Raw genomic sequence first — 26,316 nt, 5'->3', positions numbered from 1 at the left:
AAAACGTTAGTGGCGTGGATAACACGAAAAAGTTGAAGCTCGCTATAAAGAAAGGCTGCTTGCTATCACAAGAGAATGCGTAAAGTTCTGGTTTGCATATTCGATCTCATTCATCTGAGTCTTGCAAACTGAGTTTTCCCCATTTAGCCATGTTGTTGCTGAATGTTTCTTTTAACCGTCGTTGAAGACATCACTCCAGCCTTAGCTAAAGTTTTCTTTATTACTACTAATGATGTGTTCTGAAAATAGTATTTCTACAGGAAGCTCAATACTTTGTCCCCATATTAGAAACAAACGTCAGATGTCTGTTGCTGTGGACTAAAGGACATTTCCTGCTGTTTCTAAAGTTTAATTCCGGAAGGCATGCAAACGCCATTCGGGCCATCGTTTGTAGCGTCGACAATATTTGCAGGACATCTAAGGGATCAGCAGAGGGAGGTGGTGTCGCCGACTCTGCTGCTGTTTCGGCACCCACAATCACGAAGACCGGAGTGAAGGCACGCGCTCGGCTTCACCGGCGGGTAGACAGCGATGGCTCGGTTAGGTAAGTGCATCACACCGTCTGTGCCAGCACTGAGTCTTTTCGATGCACGCTGTTAATTTGTTGCCACAGACTACTCTGGCTGTCGCGTACTCAACTTTGCCAGTTATCCGTTCGTTCGACCCCTGCACCAGCCTGTCACATACTTCTCCTTGCTTAGTTGCAATCACCGACACTTTATGTCATGCTCCATACTATGTGACCTCTTTTGAAAAGACCCGGAAAAAGATGTCACAGAAAGAGCGATAAAGACCACTTTGAAGCTTTTGCACACCTGACTTACTACCGTTAGGCCAAGGCTCATAAACCACTTGCTTTTTCGTTTTTGACTCTCCGGAAATTCTATTTCTGAAACAATTTTATAATCCCAGGTGATCGGTGGTTCCAAACACCGCTAAATGCACGTGAGGCCTGATAATTAAAAAAAATTGTCGCAAAGGTTAAATTAGGCAGTTTAACTGACCTTAGTGCCGGGATTCTGAAATTCATACCTGTTTTAAATATTGTCCTAAAACAACATTTTGGGGAGATTTCACACGAGTGAAAAGATGCAGCTAAAACCGGCTGAGAATGTTCCATGAAAATTTACGGACAATCTGAAGTGGCAGAAAATCTCCGGAATTGGCCTTGAAAGTTCACTGGCAAGGCATAGTACATGGCATCTCTCCTTTGAAACGCCGCTGCTTCGGCAGGAATCGGACCCGCATCGTTGGGGCCAGCTGTCGGAAGCGCTACCGACGATGCCATCACAGCGGGGGAGTTAAAATCTAACCAAACCTGCGAAAGTCCTCATCAAAGTGTCGAAAAAGAGGCGCAAGCTTACGTTCGCACAGGTTGTCGTCGGCCCTCCCTCAATGCACTGCAGTCCTTCTTTTTCATTAAGGACAATTGGTACTTGCATGCTGCAGAAAACAGCATTATAACCTGTCGCTAAGTGCTACAGACATAAAAAAAATTGTCTTATTCTTCAAGAGTGGAAAACGCAGGAAGGACTATACGCTTTCAAATCTCCGCATAAAGTGGTGCTTGATTGAAGTACCATAAAGTCCATTTGCAATTACAGTCAAACATCGTCGACTTGCACGAATTATTGCACAAGCCAACTGCTAAACTCTGTGGAGAGACTGCGCATTGTTCGAAATTTCATTTTAATTTCTTCCGCAAGATTACGAAGAAAATCAGCTTAATTTATTATTCTTGTTCAAAAATTATATAAACATAAGAATTCAACAATGGTCTAGGTTATGAGGTCTTATCGGCTGCTGCAAGAGGTTTTCCCGGAAATGCGCAAAACCTCTCGTAAAGCTTTGGTTACAGTTTGATTTTCCCCGAGACGTTGGGTTCAAGCTAGGTGTTCAGGTGGCCACATATGTTTTTGAGAAATGTAAACTAATGACGCTACTCCTCGTCTGACAGTTCAGGACTTTACCGATCTTGCTCCTTCAACAAAGCTTCCATTTCCTCTCTGAGGTTCTCTCTTCAACACTATTCTTTTAGTCCAACTAGTGCACCTCCTTGCTTCATAAGATTTCCCTATAAGTCGCTTCTACTTTTTCAAAGAGAAAAAATGACGAGACTATGGTCAACAACCTACAAAATAAAATTCCCTCTAGCAAGCCAAATATGAATACATATTTCATGCAACACGACTCGCTGCCGAATGCTTCTCCCTGCAATATCTCGGGTCCCACTAAAAATTATTCGGTCATTTCCGAGATGTGCAAATTTCATTCGCAAGCTTCTTGATATCACAGCTGATTTTTACCATTATTGGAGGTTTGTTGGATGGCGCATAAACACCATTCTGACCTACGTCACCCAGATGCGCTCAGCTCCTGCAACCATTAAGATATATCCAGTCTTGTACTGCCGCTTTTGCATACGGGCCAAATATAGTAGATCCTCTCTCAGGTTGAGATTTTTCTGCATTCTTTCAACAAACATGACGCCTTGGCGAAATATTTAGAATTTATATTGCCACTGCTTTCTTGGATTGCCAAGAAAAGGCTTCGAAGTCCAGGCATGGGTTCGTAAAAAGCGTTCGATGGCTTGCTTATCTCACTATTTCCCTCCACAACGCTATTGTTAAGGGAAATTTCGAAATTCATGTTCTGTGCGGTTACAGATCAACGCCACCGCCTTCAAACAAGCAACTTTTCACAAGTAACACAGCACATAAGCCTTTACAGACTGATAAGTGAGACACGAAAAGGTGAATTTTTTCCCTTTCATTTTACGAAAATTTTCAACACTTTTCCAAAACACTCTGAAGTTTTTGAATGATACCTTGACCACAGCTCGATTAGGCTCATGGATCATTCTTGTGGAGGCATTGTACCCGTTATGAAGACTGGACATAAAGTGGAACGGCAAATCGCACTCCTCGGACACACGCAGCAATGAAGACTGACAAAGTGCATCACGTTGTTCCGTGATTCGGCTCCCATTGAATCGGAAAATAACTCTTCTGATCTTCAGAATATTGTTCCATCGAAACCTTCGACAGCAACGCACTACCAAAATAACATGGAACCTTCACTGCAAAAATGATATTTACTAAAGGGGCGCTTATGCACGTGTTGCTGTTCTTTTGAAATAACCCAGCCGGGGTAGTGCAGTGGTTACGGCTCTCGACTACTGTTACCATGGGCGCGGGATCGAATATCGGCCTCAGCGTCCGCTTTTTGCTGGAGGCGAAGAGCAAGGCACCCGTGTGCTTTGCGATGTCAGTGCACGTCAGAGAACCCCAGGTGATCGAAACCTCCGGAGTTCCCCACTACGGCGTCTCTTATAGCCTGAGTCGCTTTGGGACGTTAAACCGCACAAACCAAACCAAACCATGTTTTGAATATAGTAAACCACACAAAATTCCGTTGTCAATTGTTCTTGATGTTTAAACATAACCTTTGCCAGTAATCTTAACCATTCAATTGCGTAATCTGTCAAATAAAAATTTTCAATCCTCTTTTCAACGGGACAAAAGTTATTATTAGGCATCGAGATCAATCGGCAAAAGATTTGTGTGAAACATATTATATTCGCAAAAAGGATATGTTTTCACTGCCGCAAATGCTGTAGAAATTTTGATTTTGGCATCGCAGAGGTGAAAAAAGTTCGAACAGGCTATTACGAGTGCCATTTGGCATGGTGATGTGGTTATGTATTACTCCTACATGATTGCCCAAGGAGTGAGAAGATTAGGAACAATAATCTTCAGCCCTTCCCAAGAGAGAGAGTAGTAGTATGCGGTGTAACAAGTCAACATCCCTCTACGATAAGGGGCTGTGAAACATGATATCAATTCGTTGTGCTAAATGGCCTATTCATGGACTGGAAGTGTCGTTTTGTAAGAGCGCTTGAATAGCTGTACAATTTTTGTACTCACTAAATGCTCTGAAGGAAACAAGCAAAGATTCTTGCTGGAAGATTTTTTTTTACATTCTGCTTTCATTATTATTTTAATTTCGCTTGAAACTTTTCTCGTTTTGCTTCAATTCGCAGACAGTAATCTCCATCAAATATTAAGTGGCCACTCGTACTAAAATGGTGTAAAACGAAATATTAGAGGAGAGGGCAAGAGCAGGATTGTGGGAATCAACCTTCACGAACTTTTCATAGGGTTGATATAGCAGCCAGGAAGTGCTTGAATTGAGGCCAAAGAAATTAATTGTAAATTGACATCGTTTGCCCTCCTTTTGGGATTTGACTTTGTAGGGCGTCCCAAAGCAACTCAGGCTATGATAGATGCCATAGATAAGGGCTCCGAAAATTTTCACCGCCTGGTATTCTTTAGCGTGCTCTGACATCGCACAAAATACGTACACCTTATTTTTCGCCTCCATCCAAATGAGACCGTTTCGACCTGGACCGTTGCGCTCTAAAAGCTTCACCACCATGGCAGGGTTATCCTATTATAAGTTAGCTGGTCAGATCATGGGGTGGCTGAAGACGTGAATTCAAACCCCATCAATATCGTCAAAGAGGAAGACGCCAGCCCTTGCGACCTAAAATCATAGGCATGCTCTGGCATCCAATGCAAAATGCACATTCAGCGCCTGAAAACATTTCATTAGCTGTCATCTCTGGAGAATGCGCTGGCTGCGCAAAAGGAAGCTAACTTCGTGGCAGCATGGAGTGCATCCCGAGATCAGTACGTGTTCCATTCAAAGATATGGTGCACCGGGTAGTAAGAATGCATCTTCCGTGCGTTTAAATATAACCTTTGCAATAAACTCTGACTAGCTGCTAACGGGGAAGAGCTGGCTGTTGTGAGATTTTTGTGTAATGTGCGAGTTTTATATCTTCTCAGCAAGGCTTGGTTTCAATGCGAAATTTGTTAAAATGTCTTGTAACCAAAGTCCACTGTCGCATTGGTCGTAAGGAGAATACGAAACGTGCACCGCACTTCTTAAACAGCAGGTGGTGGCCACTTAGAGATGGCTTGAACACAGCTAATCAACGAATTCAACGAATGACACCCCCATCACCAAAATAAAATAATGTAGATTGTGGATGATAGAGAGGTTTATTCAGCTCCTTGATCCTTTAGGACTATTGAATTTAGCTGCCCTCCTTCGGAATTTCGCTCACGATGACGCACACTTGATATTTTTCGTTTTCACAAAGACTGAGTGCCCGTGGGAAGGAGACCTCTCGGTTCCTTTTGAATGGACCACAAAAGTGATCGTGAATCGGACATCTAGGGCATGCGTCTGCAGCAAAAGCTGAAAAGTTTCAGGTCCGTGCCCTGCAGAGCAGCTGCTTGGGACTACTGATATATATGGTTTACAGGCATGCCTAAACAGATGCACACAGGTGATGGCATTTCAGCGAGCTGTGGTACGCATGTGTGTTAACGTTGCTCTATTGTTAATTTTACCTGCTACTTTGCGCAAAGCTGATAAGGCTTCCGATAGTTGCGAGACGTAATTAACAAAGTGAAGATACGAATACGGGACTGGTAGTAAAACATTGCAAAATAGAAGCAGTGATGATATGGGACAACAAGAGCCACAGGACACCCAAGTCATTGGTGAAAATCATTTCTACCGAGTGAGAGGCGTCTATTAGCAGACGAAAAGCGGTGCTTACGCATGGTTTAAAACAGAAGGCTCTGACAAGGCAGCTGACAATATAGAAATATGCATTGAGGGTGCAATTAGAAATTAAACTACGTATTTCGCATCAGAAGCAGCGCATCAACGCAACGGACAGCACACATGTTGCCTACCTGGACGCTTAGTTGTAGCTGCCAGATTTCTTTTATATAGGTGGACCCATCAACATCATTAGGAACGGCAAAGAAGAGATTACGAAATGGAGAACTTGACATGGTTATGGAATGAATTCATATGCAGCAATAGTCAAGCTTACTGAACAACGAAAAAAAAACGCTGGAGCCAAAAATATAACTAAGGTCTAGGTTTACACGAACGCAGTAAGGTAGTAGAAATTTCAAATTCTATTTACATTTAAACATACTGAACGGATTGGAGGACATCTAGACACGGAAGCGGGCGCTTCGCAAACGGACGGGCTTTATTAGAGGAAAAAAGCTCCAGACTTTAACTAGCTGCCGAATCCAGTAGACTAAAATCAACACACACACAAAAAGAACATGCTCACTGAAGGCTGCCTGAGCGAAGCAATAGTGACCTACATCAATACTGAACAAAAAGACGAGATCAGAGCTAGGTTATCCGTAGTAAATTCTACGCCGGTGTTCAATGCTGAGCACTCACTCGACTGATTTATGCATAGATATGTTCATACATACATACATACATACATACATACATACATACATACATACATACATACATACATACATACATACATACATACATACATACATACATACATACATACATACATACATACATACATACATACATACATACATACATACATACATACATACATACATACATACACACACACACATACATACATGCATACATACATACATACACACACATACATACATACATACATACATACATACATACATACATACATACATACATACATACATACATACATACATACATACATACATACATACATACATACATACATACATACATACATACATACATACATACATACATACATACATACATACCAAACAAACAAACAAACAATCCCAAACTCAGGGTACACTCCGCACATAATTCACAACAGGTTTCTCGGCAGAAAAATAACACTAACATAATAAATGCACCATGCCCAATCAACAAAAATGTAGAGCACTCCTACAACGTCTTATACTACATTGCACTTCTTTTCATGATACAGCCATGGTATTATGTATATTTCGCATGACATTTCTACCTTCGCTCAGGAGATACAATCTGGCGTTGCTAAATAACGAGGCGTTTTTGGATATGGCTGTGAGAGCGTCTTCCTTAGAGTAACTTCTGCCAAGGACGTGCCGTTCTGAAGCATGTGAAGAACCCACAATTTCATCACGGACACCCCATACCTCTAATTGTTTTCTAATTCCGTCCAACCCTGGATTACTTTCCTGGGAATACTTCGGATGCAACTAAATTCTTTCTTTATTCCTTCCTCCTCTGATATTACAGATACATTGTAGCTGTTTACACACTTATGTCAGCACCTTAGGAAGATCGCAAAATGACATTGGTCTTCATGTCTACCGTCCTATTTTTGTGTAATGTGCGACCTCGCTGAGGTTTTGCGCCATCAGGGAGAGATATGCAATGTAACTATATCTATCTACACTGATGATTCGAACAGTTAACAGAACGTTAAATATGCAGCGCTATTATTAAACGCAAACATCATTTCAAGCATCGGCACAATGTGCAGGACGGCTGATGAAAAGGAAGGTGTGACCGCCACTAAGGCGACAGCAACGGGAGGAGCACGGGCGGTCAAGACGCGAGCCAACCGAGACCGCAAAGCAGCACGCGGTGGCCGCTCCACGAGGTGCGAGATGATAACGTGTTTTTTTATGTGTGCGCGTACGTTTACCCGATAGCATAAGATTCCCATTGCAAAGCATATCCGGCCTTCTCGTTGTGGTCGTCGTCAGTTATATCGAGAGAAAAAAAACAACTTGTAGACGCCTAAGCTTCGCCTTTAGAGAAGACGGAACATAACCTTTAACAAATGCTTCCCAATGCGCAAATATTTTTGTATTCTTCGTGCTGATATTTACAGAATGAGAATTATTGTAACATTTGATACAGAGCGCAAGAACATGTCATGTCACAGGCATCACAACCCACCCCTCAAGTGGCCCTCTAATACGCTTGGTACGAACGATCGTCTGTGGCCGCAATTCCGTGCCAATCTGGCATGTAGCTACAACGCCAGGGATTGAACCCCGATTTTGAAAATTTGTTTTCATCCTTTTTCTGGAACACCGTTATTTGAAGAACCTTATTGTAAATTTTGGCTTATTTTGAACCTTGCCCCAATTAGCTTGATTTGAAATATAGGTGGTTGAATTTCACGTGCGTGTTTTTGTGGACATGGTTACCATGTCCACCAACAAGAATTTTTTCAACCTCTCTCGATGGCGATGGAGGCATTTTGGATGAACTGGTTGTATAAGCTATGGCGTACAATCACCAGATGCATCGTTCCTGTGATAACGTGATAACATGCCCAGGCCGATGTTCCGTGTTGCTGCCAAGTGCCGATAAGATCACCCAGTGTTATCACGTGATGTCGACGCCTTTCCTACGTGACTATATATGTGCCGTGAATTGTACGCTTGTTGAAATAAATGTTTGCCTCCGGATGCGACGCAGCCTGCTCGATCATTACAGTTCCGATCAGAAGACTTCGGGTGACGGAGTAGGTCAAGACGTCAAGCACCACCTTGACGGGATGCGGTCGTATTCGCACGTTACAATCGTAGCTTTGCCATGGAGGCAGACGCAGAGTCCTCCCCTGCCTTGGAAAGTGGCAATTCAGTAAGAGTCGCAAAACTGAGCTCCGGGCGAGTGCAACTACTGCGTATCCTATACACGCTTTCGCATCATACCCCTTACGGCGGAGATTGAGAGACCCACAAATTATCTCGTTACTCTATCAGGAAGCCATGATTCCGGTCTTGTGGATCCCTATTCTTGCCGCAAGTTGTCACAAGATAAAAATAGCGCACAAACCACACACAGGACGCAGAAAGGTGAGACGAACACAGGCGCTCACCTTTCTGCGTCCTGTGTGTTTTTTTGCGCTGTTTTTACCTTCTGATGATCACCCAACTAGGCCCCAATGTGTTACGCAAGTTGTCTCAAAAGGAATGTTGTTCGCAACGGCTTTTTATTCTCATCACAAATAGATCATGGAACCACGTCCATCTGCTTTTTAACATCAAACGGCGAACGTCGGCTGCCTAGTTGGTAATCGCCGCATGACAGAACATAGCGCTGAAGTGTGCGAGCAAACGTGCGGACGCGCAACGCAGTCCATGTGCAAGAATCCGCGGCTTGGCTTCTCCAGGAAATGGCAGAATAGTAGTAGCGACCATAATGGTAACGGTAGGGTGGCTGCCACGGGAACCCTTAAGAGAATTGTTGCCTCGGAATGGGGACGAAGGTTACTTTGCAGTAAGGAAGGTACTGCGAGAATGGAGGAAAGCGCCGCCCGTGGGCAGTAGCGGAAGTATTTTCTTTCATAGCTACAGCGCGTGAGTAGCCCTTCTTTGATATTTGTTTACAAATGATGCTGCTATTAGTAGCATTTGCTGCGGTAGATTAGTTGACGCGAAAGCATATTGAAGTGTTTTCTCCGTGAAAAGCTGAGGAGGGTTTAAGAAGAATGGGTGAGGTGTAACGCAAATGTGAAACGAGCGCGAAAGGGAAGTGGGAGAAGTGTGTTTCACTTTATAGCGACACCTGTTATGGGCCCTTTCGACGCCTTTTATGTTTTAGCATTTCTAGTAATAGTCGTCGAAAACTCAACAAGCGTATGTATGACGTCCGCTGACGTCACTATGATCTTCGCGAAGCATGAAAAGCACCTGTATCTTTTTCAGAAAAAATGAATGCTGTTTCGGGGCGAATATTGTTTTAGATATCGACCAATTATTGTTGTAAATGGAATTCTACAACTGGCGCATGCGTCTGGAGCAAAGGATTGCCTTTTTGGGTGTGTTGGCGGGGCGCATGTAGTCCTCATGGCGCTGATTTGAGACCCCGTTTGAGACTTGAAAGCAATCTCATTTCAAAGATCATGCTACACATCTCCTATATCATCCCTGCTTATTTAGGTTTGCCGTGCGATGTTCTGTATTACGATTATAATTATGATGTGTATTATTATTTTTACCTTTTCCGGCATTAGGGTTTTGAAGGAACTGCTCATGCACTTCGGTTCGCCAGCCAAGGAAATCTCATGAGTCTCACCGGAAGTATTTGCCTCTCCTTTTTGTGCAAAGCTCAAGCCACGTTTCTGTTCCATGGAAGTGAGGTGCAAATTTGAGCCTGGCACAGAGCGAGATCACGTAGCCAAGTTTCGCGACTTCATTAGGGCTATCTCAACACACTGATCAGCTGTAACTCATTTAATCATGATATCCACCGGATTTTCTGGCTCAAGACAATGCCTCCTCGATGAAGTGTCAGTAAGACGCTGAATTTTCATTACGCGTTTGCTCACAAATTGCTCCCATTACGAGGGTTGCCCCCCGATCTAGTGCAGTGCTACCATCGAGGCAGACTTAAGAATTCAAAGGGTTCACCGTTGCTGAACCGAATATGGAACGAAAGCATTAGCTGCGCGTGCACCAAGCGTTCTTCTTCTACTTCTTCTTCTTCTCCCCCAGCCCACATGTAAAGCCCCTCTTCAACCAAGCCGTATGAACGTGCCTTAGTGGCCTATAGGGGTAACGTGAATGCCAGGGTCCTAGCAGGCTGATTATGACATAACCGTCCCATGTGAAACGCGAGATACAAGTTGGCCGCTCCTGTCAGCTTGGGGTCGTCTACGGGTATCGTCTAAAGGTGAAAGGTCAAACGTACAATCCTCATGTCTCATCCCGCATTCATCACACAAATAGAATCCCATTTTTGCACGAACAAAAACTACTAATATTTTCCACTATCCTTGGCAAGAAATGAATGGAAGCAGTTGCCGTCTAATATCGCTACTTTGACTGAATAACCACCGTTCCAAGCACCATTGCTAGCTCATTCAGAAGCATAGTACTCGAATTGTGTAGTTGTTTTTGTTCCCTGTATCGATTTTCCTTTCCTTTGTTATTTGGTGTCATCCGGGTACATCAGTCGGTGAGGCCTCAAACGTTTCTTTTATCATCTTGTTCTGCTTTCAGCTTCTGTATTCATGATCCGCTTTTGCAGTGTCTGTCATGCGTGATGTATATGTTTGTCTCTTTTGCTGAAATCGCTGCACATGTTTACATTATGTTTATTGCTTTTTTACGGTTCTGTTATTATGTTGGAATAATGCTTGCCCGACTATTTTTTCCTAGTTTTATATAAAGATTACTTGACAAAATATATACATCCCTCACGTACCACCATAATATCATTTGTTATCCAGTCTGTGTTCTACCGTGCTTTGCTTTCATATCCCCCTCTCCATGTAATGCTCTACCGGGCTTATGAATGAATGAATGTTTATTCCGCTTTTGTCGTACAAAAAGCGCGGGTGACCAAAAAAAAAGCAGTTCGCAATGACCGCTTGACGGGCTTCGCCACCCGTAAGGTCAACGATGAACAGCAGCGGCAGTTCGTGCGATATAAAATGAACAACTCACGCGTTACAAAATGAGACAGTGCTTTGAAACAGAAAAAAAAAAGTTATACAATGACAAGGAAACAGTAAAAATGAATTGCCGATAGACGCATTCCTTATCAATACAACCTAATCAGTGAACATTTCTCTGAGGAAAGAAAAAGTCATTTTGTTCATGTTGCTGTAAAGAAAAGTGTTCAAACACGTTGGCAGTATATATTTCAACATAGCAAAACCATAGTTTGTTCTACATCTGGGTACCTCAAACATTTCAGGGTTTCTTGTAGCATAGGGCGTGTTGTGTGGCACCAGCTGTACAATGCGGGACAAAAAGGGGTCATTTCGTGCGGTATGTTTTTTTATAAAAACAAGCAAACCTGTACTCGAACAGCTTAGGTAATGGAATTATTTTGTATTTCATCCGTATGGGACGGGTTGGGGCGTCATAGGAGGAATTTGTTATAACGCGTAGCATTTTCTTCTGCAGAACAAAAAGCTTTTGCAAATTAGACATAGTGGTATTTCCTCACACCAAATAGCAGTATACTAAGTAGGAGAAAAAGAATGCATAGTAGAGGTCAAGCTTCGTTTTCGTTGGTAGAATATATTTATTACGAGAGATAATGCCTATGAATTTAGAAAGCTTAGTGCAGACTTTGTTTATCTGAGGATCCTATGGCATTGTGGGTGTAAAATCTATGCCAAGTGATGTGAATGATTGGACATATTCGACTCTTGAGCCGCCGAAAAATATAGGTGGCGCATTCCCTATTAGCTTGCCCTTAGCATGAAATATTATTGCCTTTGTTTTTTCTTTGTTTACCGTCAAAGAATTTAAGCATGACCATTCCTTCAAAGAAGCGAGTACCTTGTTCGCAGAGTTCATTAGTTGATTAATATCAGTAGAGGAGCAGAATAAGCTGGTGTCGTCAGCGAAAATAATGAATTTTATCTCTTTGCTTATATTAACAATATCATTAATATATATGTTAAAGAGTATAGGACCCAGAAGACTGCCCTGTGGCACGCCATTCGAAATTTGTAGCACATCGGAACGACAATTATTGATAACAACATATTGGGATCGCGAGCACATATATGACTTGAGCAGGTTGAGGGCATGGCCACGTATACCACAATGTTCGAGTTTAGCAAAGAGGGTATTATGATTTAGTGTATCAAACGCCTTACTGAAATCTACAAAAATTCCAAGAGTAAGCTTCTGGGATTCTATGTTGCCTAATATATATTCTTTTTGATCAAGTAAGGCATGCTCTGTGGACCTATGTTTGGTAAACCCATATTGGCAGTCATTTATAATAGAGTGTTTTAGAAGGAAATTATGCGTTCGAGAATGAATTATGCGTTCTAGTCCCTTGGAGAAGAAAGGTAAGACAGATATTGGCCTGTAATTACTCAAACTATTTCTGTCTCCCTTCTTGAAGATTACTGCCACCCTAGCAAGTTTCATATCAGCAGGAAAATTTGCTGTAATTAGCGCAGTGTTATATACGTGCGTTAAACATGAAACTATTAAAGGCAAGACATATTTTATTGGGCGACTTTGGAGATCGCAAGAGTCCAAGCTTGTCGTATTTTTGAGGCTTTTTAAAATACAGTACACCACATTTTCATCTGTCGGCTCAAAAAAGAGAGATTGCAAAACTCTATCGCCCAGAAATTTAGAGAAGTCAGGGCAGTGAGATTGACTCCCGACTGCAAGAAAAAAATCGTTAAAAGCATTGGCCAAAGGACGCCCATTTAGGTCAATACCATCTACTGGTAAGCTTTTTATGCTATTGGGATGAGTGATTCTATTTAAAAGTTGATTAAGGCGCCTCCATTTTTTTTTAGGATTATTAGATAGTTCCTTATCAAAGAGGTTACTGTGGTAAGTCGTCCTAGCTGTCCTGATCTCTTTGTTCAAGAAGTTCCGAAATGCTTTAAAGCGGGCTAGTAGTGCTGTATCCTTCGTGCTAATAAATTTAGCGAACATTCTGTGCTTCTTCTTTACAAGCCGCAGAAGTCGTGGGGACATCCACGGCTTGCGAGCGTTTTTCGGCACTTTTGCTTCAATAGTAGGAAAACAATCTTGATAGATTGGTAAAAATATCCCCAAGAAGGTTCTATATGCAACATTCGAGTCAGTGCTTAAAAAAACAGGTTCCCAGTTTGTTTGCTCTATACGGCACCTAAATGTTTCAAGGTTTTTCTGTGAAATAAGCTGCCGACAGGGATCAAAGCGATGTGTTAAGCGCGATTTTGTATCAGTGCGTAGGAAAATAGGCAGATGGTCTCCGATTTCTGCTGCGAAACGCCCGGCGGTAAGAGGCACATTATAATTCGTGATAAAAAGGTCGATAACGCTAGAAGACGTAGCCGTTATGCGCGTTGGCCTATTTATGACGTTCTGGAAGCCAGCAGATTGAAGCAATATCGTGAGTTCTTGTTGTGCAGAACTGTTGGCACCCATGTCTATATTAAAATCCCCTCCTATACAAGATAAGAACTTATCTGAGAAGAAATTGATTTCTTTTTCAAAAACCCCAAGGAACTCGTTTATACTGCTTTGCGGTGGGCGGTAAACAATAGTAAAGTATTGACGGCCAGAATGAACCGTAAGCATCTCAATGTTCTGGTCGCTCAGACAGTATTCTGATAAGATATGGCACGAGTAGCTTTCTTTGATTAGAAGGGCAACGCCCCCACCACGTATCGAGCTTCGGTTAAGAATGAAAGTCTGGTATCCCAGAATTGGAATAATGTCACTGTCAAAGCGATACCATGTATCAGACATCATGATTACGTCAAAGGTGCATTTAAGACTCGACAAAAAAGTTGTCAGTTGATCCGTTTTATTTAAAGCGCACTACATGTTTAAGTGTAGCATATGTAAATATTTACCGCGCTCTTTGTTTCTTAGACAACGGTTGAACTGACATGGAGTAAAAAGTGCTCTCTCTTCCATATTAGTCTAAGGATCGCGATCAGATGTGTACTGGGTATTTCAAATAAATAAATAAATAAGTAATCAACAATACATTGGATTTTATTGATTTGCGTCTTGCAAAATAAGTTTTTTCAATTTAGCCATTTTCTTGCTGAATCTTTCTTTTGAGCGTCTTTGAAGGAGTCACTTCGGCCTTCGCTAAATTTTTCTTTATTTCTACCAACGCGCTAATCTAAATCTGAAGTTCCATCCCGGAAGCCATGTGGAGGTGAAAACGCCATACGAGCCGTCGTTTGTAGCATCAAAAATATTTGCAGGACATCTACGGCCCCAGCAGACGGAGTTAGTGTCACTGACGCTAGCAAAATTATGTCACCAAAACAAACAGAGAAGTCCGGTGTCAAGGCCCGCGATCGGCCTCAGCGGCGGGTAAACAGCGATGGCTCGGTTCGGTAAGTGCTTCCCACCGTCTGTGCAAACACTGAGTCATTTCGATGCACGCTGTTAATTTGTTGCCACACACTACTCTGGCGTCGCGTGCTCAAGTTTGTCAGTTATCCGTTCATTCGACCCCTGCGCCAGCCTGTCACATACTTCTTGCTTAGTTGCAATCCCCGATACTTTATGTCATGCTCCATACTATGTGACCTCTTTTGAAAAGACCCGAAAACGATGTCACAGAAAGAGCGATAAAGACCTGCCTGAAGCTGTGTACACCTGACACCCCACCGTTATGCCAAGGCTCGTAAACAATTTTCTTTTTCGTTTTTGACCCTCCGAAAATTTCACTTCCAAAAACATTTTACAGTTCGACGGAATCGGTGGTTCCAAACATCGCTAATGCATGCGAATTCTGATAATTAAAAACCTGTGGCAAAGTTTATTTAGTTAGTTTACCTGACCGTACAAAAGGGATTCTGAGATATATACTTGTTTCGAACGCTACCATACGTTAAAAAAATTTATCGAGACTTCACAAGTGGGACACCATGGCGCCGCTAGAAATAGCTGGGAATGTTCCATGAAAACTCCCGGATAATCTGAGGTGGCAGAAAATCGCCGGAATTGGGCTTGAAAGTGCACTGGAAAGGCATAGTACACGGCGGCTCTTCTTCTTCCATCGAAACGCCGCTGCTACAGCAGAAATTGAGCCCACGTCCTTGACCCCAGCATTCGGAAGCGCTACCCACTATGCCATCACGGCGGGACAGTATAAATCTAATCAAACATGCGAACCTTCTCATCAGAGTGTCGAAAAAGAGGCCCCAACTTACGTTTCCGCATGTTCTCGTCGGCCTTCCGTAAATGCAGCGCAGTCATTCTTTTTCATTATGTACAGCAGGTACTTGGACGTGTATACGCTGCAGAAATTAGCATTGATACCGGTCTACAGATTTTAGTGCTGTTTGCGCTACAGACAATAAAAAATTGTCTTATTCAACCAAAGTAGAAAACTCAGGGAGGCCAAATAGGCTTTCAAACGTCCGTCATAAAGTGGTGCATAATTGAAGTGCCATAAGCTCCATTTGCAATTATTACTGAACATTGTCGACTTGCACGAATTATTCTAGAAGCCAACTGCTAAACTCTCTAGAGAGCCTGCGCAATTTTTGAAATTGCATTTTAATTTTTTTATCAGGATTACGAAGAAAGTCGGCGCAATCTGAAATTGTTCTACAAAGACAATATAAAGATAAGAATTCAAAAATGGTCCAGCTTATAAGGTTTTATCTGATGTTGCAAGAGTTGTAATGTTCCCGGAAATGCGCAAAACCTCTCTTAAATTTTTGGTTGCAGTTTGATTTTTGCTGCAACATTGGGTTCAAACTAGGTGTTCAGGGGACCACATATGTATGTCAGAAATGTAAGATAATGACGCCACTCCTCGTCTGACAGCTCAGGACTCTGCAAATCTTCCTCCTTCAGAAAGGTATCAATTTCCTCTCCGAGGTTACTCTCTTCAGCGCTTTTTGTATGGGCCCAACTAGTGCACCGCCTTGCTTTATAAGATTTTTTATGAGTGGCTTTTACATTTTCTAAGAGAAAAGTGACCAGACCATGATATATAACCTACAAATTGAAATTCACTGCAGATATCAAATATGAATACAAATTTCATTCCCAGCGGCTCGCTGCCTAATGTTTCTCGCTGCAATATCTGGAGTCCCAATACAAACTGTTCAGTCACTTTTGAGCTCTGTAAACTTCGTTCGCAAGCATTATAAGAAGATCACACCTGATTATTATTGGGCCATTTAATTTTGGTGTCCTTGCATGCCCCCTCCCTATAGGTGCTTGAACAGTTTTCACAAAAATTAGATAAGGCTTTATTAATGACTTTTGGCAGCCTCAAATGTGTTCATTCGGCCCATATATATTGCATTCTAAAGTTGACTCGCACACCATCAATACTTGTGAAGCTTGGCGTTATCGGGAAGCATTGTACAATTGTTAAGCTTTTTGCGAACGTCGTCAGAGACATCTGAAAGGTTCTGCTCCTTTTTAATAATTTTAATGACTTAAATGTTCAAAACAAAAGTTTCGAGTGGCTAAAGCCATTAGCGTCCCGAAAGAAATTCCCTTTTAGAAACGTGTCAGAACCAGGCAGCTCGGGTGCCTATCCATGAACATTAAAGCACAGACGGTGCGCTTACGGTATACTGCACTGGCGTGAAAAAATATCTAGGTCCGGGGTACGTAAAAACGTTAGTGGCGTTGGTAACACGAAAGAGTTGAAGCTCGGTATAAAGAAAGTCTGCTTGCTATCACAAGAGATTGCGTAAAGTTCTGGTTTGCATATTCGATCTTATTCATCTGAGTCATGAAACTCAGTTTTCCCCATTTAGCCATGTTCTTCCTGAATGTTTCTTATAACCGTCGTTGAAGACGTCACTTCGGCCTTAGCTAAAGTTTTCTTTATTACTACTAATGATGTGTTCTGAAAATAGTATTTCTACAGGAAGCTCAATACTTTGTCCCCATATTAAAAACAAACGTCAGATGTCTGTTGCTCTGGACTAAAGGACATTTTATGCTGTTTCTAAAGTTTAATTCCGGAAGGCATGCAAACGCCTTTTGGGCCATAGTTTGTAGCGTCGACAATATTTGCAGGACATCTAAGGGATCAGCAGAGGGAGGTGGTGTCGCCGACTCTGCAGCTGTTTCGGCACCCACAATCACGAAGACCGAAGTGAAGGCACGCGCTCGGCTTCAGCGGCGGGTAGACAGCGACGGCTCGGTTAGGTAAGTGCATTACACCGTCTGTGCCAACACGGAGTCTTTTCGATGCACGCTGTTGATTTGTTGCCACAGACTACTCTAGCTGTCGCGTGCTCAACTTTGCCAGTTATCCGTTCGTTCGACCCCTGCACCAGCCTGTCACATACTTCTCCTTGCTTAGTTGCAATCACCGACACTTTATGTCATGCTCCATACTATGTGACCTTTTTTGAAAAGACCCGGAAAAAGATGTCACAGAAAGAGCGATAAAGACCACTATAAAGCTTTGCACACCTGACTTACTACCGTCAGGCCAAGGCTCCTAAACCACTTGCTTTTTCGTTTTTGACACTCCGGAAATTTCATTTCTGAAACAATTTTATAATCCCAGGTGATCGGTGGTTCCAAACACCGCTAAATGCAAGTGAGGCCTGATAATTAAAAAATTGTCGCAATGGTTAAATTAGGCAGTTTAAGTGACCTTAGGGCCGGGATTCTGACATTCATACCTGTTTTAAATATTGTCCTAATACAACATTTTGGGGAGATTTCACAAGCGTGAAAAGATGCAGCTAAAACCGGCTGAGAATGTTCCATGAAAATTTACGGACAATCTGAAGTGGCAGAAAATCTCCGGAATTGGCCTTGGAAGTTCACTGGCAAGGCATAGTACACGGCATCTCTCCTTTGAAACGCCGCTGCTTCGGCAGGAATCGGACCCGCGTCGTTGGGGCCAGCTGTCGGAAGCGCTACCGACGATGCCATCACAGCGGGGGAGTTAAAATCTAACCAAACCTGCGAAAGTCCTCATCAAAGTGTCGAAAAAGAGGCCCAAGCTTACGTTCTCACAGGTTGTCGTCGGCCCTCTCTCAATGCACTGCAGTCCTTCTTTTTCATTAAGGACAATAAGTACTTGCGTGCAGCAGAAAACAGCATTATTACCTGTCGCTTAGTGCTACAGACATTAATAAAATGGTCTTATTCTTCAAGAGTGGAAAACTCAGGAAGGACTATAAAGCTTTCAAATCTCCGCATAAAGTGGTGCTTGATTGAAGTACCATAAAGTCCATTTGCAATTACTGTCAAATATCGTCGACTTGCACGAATTATTGCAGAAGCCAACTGCTAAACTCTGTGGAGAGGCTGCGCATTGTTCGAAATTTCATTTTAATTTCTTCCGCAAGATTACGAAGAAAATCAGCGCAATTTATTATTCTTGTTCAAAAATTATATAAACATAAGAATTCAACAATGGTCTAGGTTATGAGGTCTTATCTGCTGCTGCAAGAGGTTTTCCCGGAAATGCGCAAAACCTCTCGTAAAGTTTTGGTTACAGTTTGATTTTCCCTGAGACGTTGGGTTCAAGCTAGGTGTTCAGGTGGCCACATATGTTTGTGAGAAATGTAAAATATAGACGCTATTCCTCGTCTGACAGTTCAGGACTTTACCGATCTTGCTCCTTCAACAAAGCTTCCATTTCCTATCTGAGGTTCGCTCTTCAACACTATTCTTTTAGTCCAACTAGTGCACCTCCTTGCTTCATAAGATTTCCCTATAAGTCGCTTCTACTTTTTCTAAGAGAAACAATGACGAGACTATGGTCAACAACCTACAAAATAAAATTCCCTCTTGCAAGCCAAATATGAATACATATTTCATACAACACGACTCGCTGCCGAATGCTTCTCCCTGCAATATCTCGGGTCCCACTAAAAATTATTCGGTCATTTCCGAGATGTGCAAATTTCATTCGCAAGCTTCTTGATATCATACCTGATTTTTACCATTATTGGAGGTTTGTTGCATGGCGCATAAACACCATTCTGACCTACGTCACCCAGATGCGCTCAGCTCCTGCAACCATTAAGATATATCCAGTCTTGTACTGCCGCTTTTGCATACGGGCCAAATATAGCAGTTCCTCTCTCAGGTTGAGATTTTTCTGCATTCTTTCAACAAACATGACGCCTTGGCGAAATATTTAGAATTTATATTGCCACTGCTTTCTTGGATTGCCAAGAAAAGGCTTCGAAGTCCAGGCATGGGTTCGTAAAAAAGCTTTCGATGGCTTGCTTATCTCACTATTTCCCTCCACAACGCTATTGTTAAGGGAAATTTCGAAATTCATTTTCGGTGCGGTTACAGATAAACGCCACCGCCTTCAAACAAGCAACTTTTCACAAGTAACACAGCACATAAGCCTTTACAGACTGATAAGTGAGACACGAAAAGGTGAATTTTTTCCCTTTCATTTTACGAAAATTTTCAACACTTTTCCAAAACACTCTGAAGTTTTTGAATGATACCTTGACCACAGCTCGATTAGGCTCATTGATCATTCTTGTGGAGGCATTGTACCCGTTATGAAGACTGGACATAAAGTGGAACAGCAAATCGCACTCCTCGGACACACGCAGCAATGAAGACTGAAAAAGTGCATCACGTTGTTCCGTGATTCGGCTCCCATTGAATCGGAAAATAACTCTTCTGATCTTCAGAATATTGTTCCATCGAAACCTTCGACATCAACGCACTACCAAAATAACATGGAACCTTCACTGCAAAATTGATATTCTGTCAAATAAAAATTTTCAATCCTCTTTTTAACGGGACAAAAGTTATTATTAGGCATCGAGATCAATCGGCAAAAGATTTGTGTGAAACATATTATATTCGCAAAAAGGATATGTTTTCACTGCCGCAAATGCTGTAGAAATTTCAATTTTGGCATCGCAGAGGTGAAAAAAGTTCGAACAGGCTATTACGTGTGCCATTTGGCATGGTGACGTGGTTATGTATTACTCCTACATGATTGCCCAAGGAGTGAGAAGATTAGGAACAATAATCTTGAGCCCTTCCCAAGAGAGAGAGTAGTAGTATGCGGTGTAAGAAGTCAACATCCCTCTACGATAAGGGGCTGTGAAACATGATATCAATTCGTTGTGCTAAATGGCCTATTCATGGACTGGAAGTGTCGTTTTGTAAGAGCGCTTGAATAGCTGTACAATTTTTGTACTCACTGAATGCGCTGAAGAAAACAAGCAAAGATTCTTGCTGGAAGATTTTTTTTTACATTCTGCTTTCATTATTATTTTAATTTCGCTTGAAACCTTTCTCGTTTTGCTTCAATTCGCAGACAGTAATCTCCATCAAATATTAAGTGGCCACTCGTACTAAAATGGTGTAAAACGAAATATTAGAGGAGAGGGCAAGAGCAGGATTGTGGGAATCAACCTTCAGGAGCTTTTCATAGGGTTGATATAGCAGCCAGGAAGTGCTTGAATTGAGGCCGAAGAAATAAATTGTAAATTGACATCGTTTGCCCTCATTTTGGGATTTGACTTTGTAGGGCGTCGAAAAGCAACTCAAGCTATGATAGATGCCATAGATAAGGGCTCCAAAAATTTTCACCGCCTGGTATTCTTTAGCGTGCTCTGACATCGCACAAAATACGTACACCTTATTTTTCGCCTCCATCCAAATGAGACCGTTTCGACCTGGACCGTTGCGCTCTAAAAGCTTCACCACCATGGCAGGGTTATCCTATTATAAGTTAGCTGGTCAGATCATGGGGTGGCTGCAGACGTGAATTCAAACCCCATCAATATCGTCAAAGAGGAAGACGCCAGCCCTTGCGACCTAAAATCATAGGCATGCTCTGGCATCCAATGCAAAATGCACATTCAGCGCCTGAAAACATTTCATTAGCTGTCATCTCTGGAGAATGCGCTGGCTGCGCAAAAGGAAGCTAACTTCGTGGCAGCATGGAGTGCATCCCGAGATCAGTACGTGTTCCATTCAAAGATATGGTGCACCGGGTAGTAAGAATGCATCTTCCGTGCCTTCAAATATAACCTTTGCAATGAACTCTGACTAGCTGCTAACGGGGAATAGCTGGCTGTTGTGAGATTTTTGTGTAATGTGCGAGTTTTATATCTTCTCAGCAAGGCTTGTTTTCAATCCGAAATTTGTTAAAATGTCTTGTAACCAAAGTCCACTGTCGCATTCGTCGTAAGGAGAATACGAAACGTGCACCGCTCTTCTTAAACAGCAGGTGGTGGCCACATACAGATGGCTTGAACACAGCTAATCAACGAATTCAACGAATGACACCCCCATCACCAAAAGAAAATAATGTAGATTGTGGATGATAGAGAGGTTTATTCAGCTCCTTGATCCTTTAGGACTATTGAATTTAGCTGCCCTCCTTCGGAATTTCTCTCACGATGACGCACACTTGATATTTTTCGTTTTCACAAATACTGAGTGCCCGTGGGAAGGAGACCTCTCGGTTCCTTTTGAATGGACCACAAAAGTGATCGTGAATCGGACATCTAGGGCATGCTTCTGCAGCAAAAGCTGAAAAGTTTCAGGTCCGTGCCCTGCAGAGCAGCTGCTTGGGACTACTGATATATAGGGTTTACAGGCATGCCTAAACAGATGCACACAGGTGATGGCATTTCAGCGAGCTGTGGTACGCATGTGTGTTAACGTTGCTCTATTGTTAATTTTACCTGCTACTTTGCGCAAAGCTGATAAGGCTTCCGATAGTTGCGAGACGTAATTAACAAAGTTAAGATACGAATACGGGACTGGTAGTAAAACATTGCAAAATAGAAGCAGTGATGATATGGGACAACAAAAGCCACAGGACACCCAAGTCATTGGTGAAAATCATTTCTCCCGAGTGAGAGGCGTCTATTAGCAGACGAAATGCGTTGCTTACTTATGGATTAAAACAGAAGGCTCTGACAAGGCAGCTGCCAATATAGAAATATGCATTGAGGGTGCAATTAGAAATTAAACTATGTATTTCGCATCAGAAGCAGCGCATCAACGCAACGGACAGCACACATGTTGCCTACCTGGACGCTTAGTTGTAGCTGCCAAATTTCTTTTCTATAGGTGGACCCATCAACATCATTAGGAACGGCAAAGAAGAGATTACGAAATGGAGAACTTGACATGGTTATGGAATGAATTCATATGCAGCAATAGTCAAGCTTACTGAACAACGAAAAAAAAAACGCTGGAGCCAAGAATATAACTAAGGTCTAGGTTTACACGAACGCAGTAAGGTAGTAGAAATTTCAAATTCTATTTAGATTTAAACATACTGAACTGATTGGAGGACATCTAGACACGGAAGCGGGCGCTTCGCAAACGGACGGGCTTTATTGGAGGAAAAAAGCTCCAGACTTTAACTAGCTGCCGAATCCAGTAGACTAAAATCAACACACACACAAAAAGAACATGCTCACTGAAGGCTGCCTGAGCGAAGCAATAGTGACCTACATCAATACTGAACAAAAAGACGAGATCAGAGCTAGGTTATCCGTAGTAAATTCTACGCCGGTGTTCAATGCTGAGCACTCACTCGACTGATTTATGCATAGATATGTGCATACATACATACATACATACATACATACATACATACATACATACATACATACATACATACATACATACATACATACATACATACATACATACATACATACATACATACATACATACATACATACATACATACATACATACATACACACACACACATACATACATGCATACATACATACATACATACATACATACATACATACATACATACATACATACATACATACATACACACACACACACATACATACATACATACATACATACATACATACATACATACATACATACATACATACATACATACATACATACATACATACATACATACCAAACAAACAAACAAACAATCCCAAACTCAGGGTACACTCCGCACATAATTCACAACAGGTTTCTCGGCAGAAAAATAACACTAACATAATAAATGCACCATGCCCAATCAACAAAAATGTAGAGCACTCCTACAACGTCTTATACTACATTGCACTTCTTTTCATGATACAGCCATGGTATTATGTATATTTCGCATGACATTTCTACCTTCGCTCAGGAGATACAATCTGGCGTTGCTAAATAACGAGGCATTTCGGGATATGGCTGTGAGAGCGTCTTCCTTAGAGTAACTTCTGCTAAGGACGTGCCGTTCTGAATGATGTGAAGAACCCAGAATTTCATCACGGACACCCCATACCTCTAATTGTTTTCTAATTCCGTCCAACCCTGGATTACTTTCCTGGGAATACTTCGGATGCAACTAAATTATTTCTTTATTCCTTCCTCCTCTGATATTACAGATACATTGTAGCTGTTTACACACTTATGTCAGCATCTTAGGAAGATCGCAAAATGACATTGGTCTTCATGTCTACCGTCCTATTTTTGTGTAATGTGCGACCTCGCTGAGGTTTTGCGCCATCAGGGAGAGATATGCAATGTAACTATATCTATATTCACTGATGATTCGAACAGTTAACAGAACGTTAAATATGCAGCGCTATTATTAAACGCAAACATCATTTCAAGCATCGGCACAATGTGCAGGACGGCTGATGAAAAGGAAGGTGTGACCGCCACTAAGGCGACAGCAACGGGAGGAGCACGGGCGGTCAAGACGCGAGCCAACCGGGACCGCAAAGCAGCACGCGGTGGCCGCTCCACGAGGTGCGAGATGATAACGTGTTTTTTTTTATGTGTGCGTTTACGTTTACCCGATAGCATAAGATTCCCATTGCAAAGCATATCCGGCCTTCTCGTTGTGGTCGTCGTCAGTTATAGCGAGAGAAAAAAAACAACTTGTAGATGCCTAAGCTTCGCCTTTAGAGAAGACGGAACATAACCTTTAACAATGCTTCCCAATGCGCAAATATTTTTGTATTCTTCGTGTTGATATTTACAGAATGAGAATTAATGTAACATTTGATACAGAGCCCAAGAACATGTCATGTCACAGGCATCACAACCCACCCCTCAAGTGGCCCTCTAATACGCTTGGTACCAACGATCGTCTGTGGCCGCAATTCCGTGCCAATCTGGCATGTAGCTACAACGCCAGGGATTGAACCCCGATTGTGAAAATTTGTTTTCATCCTTTTTCTGGAACACCGTTATTTGAAGAACCTTATTGTAAATTTTGGCTTATTTTGAACCTTGCCCCAATTAGCTTGATTTGAAATATAGGTGGTTGAATTTCACGTGCGTGTTTTTGTGGACATGGTTACCATGTCCACCAACAAGAATTTTTTCAACCTCTCTCGATGGCGATGGAGGCATTTTGGATGAACTGGTTGTATAAGCTATGGCGTACAATCACCAGATGCATCGTTCCGATCAGAAGACTTCAGGTGACGGAGTAGGTCAAGACGTCAAGCACCACCTTGACGGGATGCGGTCGTATTCGCACGTGACAATCGTAGCTTTGCCATGGAGGCAGACGCAGAGTCCTTCCCTGCCTTGGAAAGTGGCAATTCAGTAAGAGTCGCAAAACTGAGCTCCGGGCGAGTGCAACTACTGCGTATCCTATACACGCTTTCGCATCATACTCCTTAAGGAGGAGATTGAGGGACCCACAAATTATCTCGTTACTCTATCAGGAAGCCATGATTCCGGTCTTGTGGATCCCTATTCTTGCCGCAAGTTGTCACAAGATAAAAATAGCGCACGAACCACACACAGGACGCAGAAAGGTGAGACGAACACAGGCGCTCACCTTTCTGCGTCCTGTGTGTTTTTTTGCGCTGTTTTTACCTTCTGATGATCACCCAACTAGGCCCCAATGTGTTACGCAAGTTGTCTCAAAAGGAATGTTGTTCGCAACGGCTTTTTATTCTCATCACAAATAGATCATGGAACCACGTCCATCTGCTTTTTAACATCAAACGGCGAACGTCGGCTGCCTAGTTGGTAATCGCCGCATGACAGAACATAGCGCTGAAGTGTGCGAGCAAACGTGCGGACGCGCAACGCAGTCCATGTGCAAGAATCCGCGGCTTGGCTTCTCCAGGAAATGGCAGAATAGTAGTAGCGACCATAATGGTAACGGTAGGGTGGCTGCCACGGGAACCCTTAAGAGAATTGTTGCCTCGGAATGGGGACGAAGGTTACTTTGCAGTAAGGAAGGTACTGCGAGAATGGAGGAAAGCGCCGCCCGTGGGCAGTAGCGGAAGTATTTTCTTTCATAGCTACAGCGCGTGAGTAGCCCTTCTTTGATATTTGTTTACAAATGATGCTGCTATTAGTAGTATTTGCTGCGGTAGATTAGTTGACGCGAAAGCATATTGAAGGGTTTTCTCCGTGAAAAGCTGAGGAGGGTTTAAGAAGAATGGGTGAGGTGTAACGCAAATGTGAAATTAGCGCGAAAGGGAAGTGGGAGAAGTGTGTTTCACTTTATAGCGACACCTGTTATGGGCCCTTTCGACGCCTTTTATGTTTTAGCATTTCTAGTAATAGTCGTCGAAAACTCAACAAGCGTATGCATGACGTCCGCTGACGTCACTATGATCTTCGCGAAGCATGAAAAGCACCTGTATCTTTTTCAGAAAAAATGAATGCTGTTTCGGGGCAAATATTGTTTTAGATATCGACCAATTATTGTTGTAAATGGAATTCTACAACTGGCGCATGCGTCTGGAGCAAAGGATTGCCTTTTTGGGTGTGTTGGCGGGGCGCATGTAGTCCTCATGGCGCTTATTTGAGACCCCGTTTGAGACTTAAAAGCAATCTCATTTCAAAGATCATGCTACACATCTCCTATATCATCCCTGCTTATTTAGGTTTGCCGTGCGATGTTCTGTATTACGATTATAATTATGATGTTGTGTATTATTATTTTTACCTTTTCCGGCATTAGGGTTTTGAAGGAACTGCTCATGCACTTCGGTTCGCCAGCCAAGGAAATCTGATGAGTCTCACCGGAAGTATTTGCCTCTCCTTTTTGTGCAAAGCTCAAGCCACGTTTCTGTTCCATGGA

The sequence above is a fragment of the Amblyomma maculatum genome, chromosome 7 (genome assembly GCF_055883805.1).
Source record: "Amblyomma maculatum isolate TAMU_Amacu chromosome 7, ASM5588380v1, whole genome shotgun sequence".
Lineage (NCBI taxonomy): Eukaryota > Metazoa > Arthropoda > Arachnida > Ixodida > Ixodidae > Amblyomma > Amblyomma maculatum.
This window is presented reverse-complemented; position numbering follows the sequence as displayed.